We start from the raw sequence: 4,479 nt of genomic DNA, 5'->3' as shown, positions 1-4,479 counted from the left end.
TTGATGGTGGCGTTGTGTTCATGGGAGATGACAATCCTTGCACAACAAAAGGGATTGGTACAGTTCGTTTAAAGTTGCATGATGGCATGGTTAAAGAGTTGACAGGTGTTCGGTATGTACCGAATTTGAAGAAAAATCTTATTTCTTTGGGTACTTTGGAATCCAAGGGCTTCAGGTTTCATTCAGATGGACAGACATTGAAAGTTACTTATGGTGCACTTGTTGTGATGAAAGCTCTTCGATGTGGTCATTTGTATTTATTGCAAGGAAGCACTGTGACAGGTGAAGCATCTGTAGTCTCAGAAAATATGGGCACATCCGATTCTGATACTACTAGATTGTGGCATATGAGATTAGGCCATGCCGGTGAGAAAGCTCTACAAGGGCTTGTGAAACAAGGTCTTCTAAAAGGTGCCACGACTTGTAAGCTTGATTTCTGCGAGCATTGTGTCTTGGGGAAGCAAACTAGAGTGAAGTTTGGTACTGCTGTACATCAGACGAAGGGCATTCTTGATTATGTGCATTCGGATGTTTGGGGTCCTACAATGACTCCCTCTTTGAGTGGTAGACATTGGTTCGTGACCTTTGTTGATGATTATTCAAGAAGGTCTTGGGTCTACACTATGAAGCACAAGAGTGAGGTGTTAAGCATTTTCTTGGGTTGGAAGAAAATGGTTGAGAACCAGACTGGGAGAAAGATTAAGATTTTGAGATCGGATAATGGTGGTGAATACACATCTGATCCTTTCTTTAAAGTTTGCAAAGAAGAAGGAATTGTGAGACATTTCAGTGTTCGGGGAACTCCACAACAAAATGGAGTTGCAGAAAGATTGAATCGAACTTTGCTTGAGAAGGTTAGATGTATGTTGTCTCAGTCAGGTTTGAGCAAGTCATTTTGGGCAGAAGCAGTTAATTATGCATGTCACATCATCAACCGGTTACCCTCAGCTGCTATTCAGGGTAAGACACCAATGGAGGTATGGACTGGAAAATCTTCTGATTATGACTATATCCGTATTTTTGGTTCACCTGCTTATTTTCATGTGACTGAAAATAAACTTGATCCTAGAGCCAAAAAGGCTATCTTTTTTGGTTTTAGTAGTGGTGTCAAAGGTTACAGGTTGTGGTGCCCAGAGATGAAAAAACTTGTAATCAGCAGAGATGTGATATTTGATGAAGAAAGTATGTTCAAAGACTCTGAGAAAAATGTGAAAGATGTCCAACAGGTGGAGCTTGAGAAAGTTGCCTCTGGTACTTCAAATCCTATTTCCGCTGATGTTGAAGTCACTACAAGTGAAGAAGTTGGAGACCATGAAGATGTTGAAGAAGTTGAACTTGAAGATTCTATTCAAGTTGAAGAGCAAGTTTCACCTCAAGAGTATATTGCCAAGAACAGAGGAAAGAGACAAATTACCAAGCCAGCTCGGTATAGTGATTATGTTGCTTTTGCTCTTCCTATTATCACTGAAGAGATTCCATCCAATTATGAGGAAGCCATTGAGAGTGAGGAGAAGAAGAGGTGGTGCAATTCCATGGGTGATGAGATGAATTCTCTCTTGAAGAACAAGACTTGGGAGTTAGCTAAATTGCCTAAGGGCAAGAAAGCTATCGGTTGCAAATGGGTGTATACCAAGAAGGAAGATGCTGATGAGAAAAGCAATGTGAGATTTAAAGCAAGATTAGTTGCTAAAGGGTATGCACAAAAGGAGGGCATTAACTACAATGAAATATTTTCTCCAGTTGTGAAGCACTCCTCAATTCGTATTATGTTAGCTCTTGTTGCACAATATGATCTTGAGCTTGTGCAACTCGATGTGAAGACGGCTTTCCTACATGATGATTTGAATGAAGAGATCTATATGTGTCAACCGGATGGGTATATAGTGAAAGGGAAGGAAAATTTGTTTTGCAAATTGAAGAAATCACTTTATGGCTTGAAGCAATCTCCAAGGCAATGGTATTTGAGGTTTGATAAATTTATGAGAGGCCAAAATTATTCTAGAAGTCAATATGATCATTGTGTGTACTTCAAGAAGTTGCAAGATGGGTCTTTCATTTATTTATTGATATATGTTGATGATATGTTGATTGCCTCAAAGAATGTTGAAGAGATTGAGAAATTGAAGAAACATATGAAGAACGAGTTCGAGATGAAGGATCTTGGTGAAGCGAAGAAGATCCTTGGCATGGAGATCACTAGAGATAGAGCAAAGGGTTTTGTCAGTTTGAATCAAAGACAATACCTTGAGAAGTTGATTCGGAAGTTTGGAGTTCATGATTCAACCAAACCGGTTAGTACCCCTTTGGCTCCTCATTTTTAAATTGAGTTCTCTACAGTGTCCTAAAAATGATAAAGAGAAGCTGCAAATGAAAAATATACCATATGCAAATTTGGTTGGTAGTTTGATGTATGCAATGGTATGCTCTAGACCGGATATTGCTCATGCAGTTGGCATGGTGAGTCGATATATGCATAATCCAGGTAAAGAGCATTGGCAAGCAGCTAAGTGGATATTGAGATATCTCCATGGTACTCGAGATGTTGGTTTATGCTTTGAGAGGGATGACTCTGGTATTGGTCATTTTGCAGTTGGTTATGTTGATTCAGATTATGCAGGTGATCTGGATGGAAGGAAATCTACTACAGGCTATGTGTTTACTATGGCTAAAGGACCAGTTTGTTGGAGGTCCATTTTGCAGTCGTCTGTTGCCTTGTCTACTACAGAGGCTGAATATATGGCAGTTGCTGAAGCTATAAAGGAGGCCATTTGGATACATGGGCTGATTAGAGATTTGGGGGTTGATCAGAAGCAGGTGGAGGTACATTGTGATAGTCAGAGTGCCATTTATTTGGCTAAGTATCAGGTTCATCATGCGAGGACCAAGCACATAGATGTACGTTATCACTTTGTTCGTGAAATTGTTGGTGAAGGGGAAATCATTCTCCAGAAGATTCCAACTAAAGACAACCCCGCTGATATGTTGACTAAGGTTGTTGGTGTAGCCAAGTTTGTTTATTGCTTGAACTTGGCTCACATTTTGCCTATATAAAGAAGGCGTTGAGCAGTAGGAGTTTTGGAGCATTTGGCTCGGCATGAGTTGTTCTCTTGCTAGTGTTTGGGAGTGATGTTGTGTGTTAATTGTGTTGGTTGGCTTATCATGACGTTTTTCGGAACTTGGCCAAGGTGGAGATTGTTGGAGTATGTGGCCAAGTGGCAGCTTTTGACTATAAAATTATAAAGAAAAAGGTAGACAAAATAATTATGTCTCTTCCTTATTTTGGGGAAAAGAAAAAGGTTTTTTGTCTAAAGTTTTCTTGGTCTATGTGGGAAGTCACGGATGAGTTTTTGAAGTAGAAGTAATTGCTACTTTTGATGGAGAGTAGTAAAGAAGCCATAAGAGAGGAAAAAACGTAGCAGAAAAAATAGAGCAAAAACAGAGGTGCTGCAGCCCCATTTTGAAGAGAAGAAAGAAAGGTGATTTTCTTTCTTTGTTGGTACTCACTCAATCAAAGTTGTATTTGTGTATTAGCTTTGAGCTTTGTATAGAGAGGAAATTATTCACTATATTTCCCTCTCTATTTGTTTCTTTGGTGAGTGAGAGTTATTGGATGTATTGGGGTTTTGGGTTGTGAGATTGCCAACACTTTGTAAACTCCCATTTGGTTGATAGTGGATTATTGGGTGAGCTCCTACTGCTCCGAGGACGTACTCCAGTTACACTGACTGTGGAGGAACCTCGTTAAAATCTTGGTGTCTTTAATATTTTGTTCTTGCATTTTCATTTGGTAAATTTCCTGTGGGTTAGCTTGAGTTGGTTCCAACGGGTTTGGTGCTATCCAAAGCACAACACATATCACTCAATTTCTTAAGTGTTATACGTACAAAATAAATAAATTTAAATTTACTTAATAAATATATATATATATATATATATACACACACCATTGAACTTGATGGGATACGAATTCTACGAAACTAATTTCAACGATCAAACTGTCAAACTTGTTTGTATATGCTTCGAGATCGCATCAACGAAAAATTGAAAAGAACAAACATTCAGAGATCAAGTAACGGGAAAAAACTTTTCGACGGTTATCAACGTGAAATCATGATTTAACGGTTATTTTAACTCTGATTTTGATGATTTTTTTACAGCTACACTCCTTGGCCATATATGAATACAATGAATTAACTTGATCTTCAATTTCAAATATTTACACTATTGGATACCAATAAATTTTATGTTATACTTAATGAAAGTATGAACAAACTCTTAAGTGTTAGTGAATCTATTGTTTTGATGGGATACGCATTCTACGAAACTAGTTTCAACAATCCAACCGTCAAACATGTTTGTATATACTTCGGGATCGCATACCCCCAAAATTACAAAAAAACAAACATTTAGAGATCAAGTAACGGGATAAAACTTTTCGACGGTTATCAACGAAAAATCATGATTTAACGGTTATTTTAA

Source organism: Malus domestica, chromosome 03, assembly GCF_042453785.1.
Source record: "Malus domestica chromosome 03, GDT2T_hap1".
NCBI lineage: Eukaryota > Viridiplantae > Streptophyta > Magnoliopsida > Rosales > Rosaceae > Malus > Malus domestica.
This window is presented reverse-complemented; position numbering follows the sequence as displayed.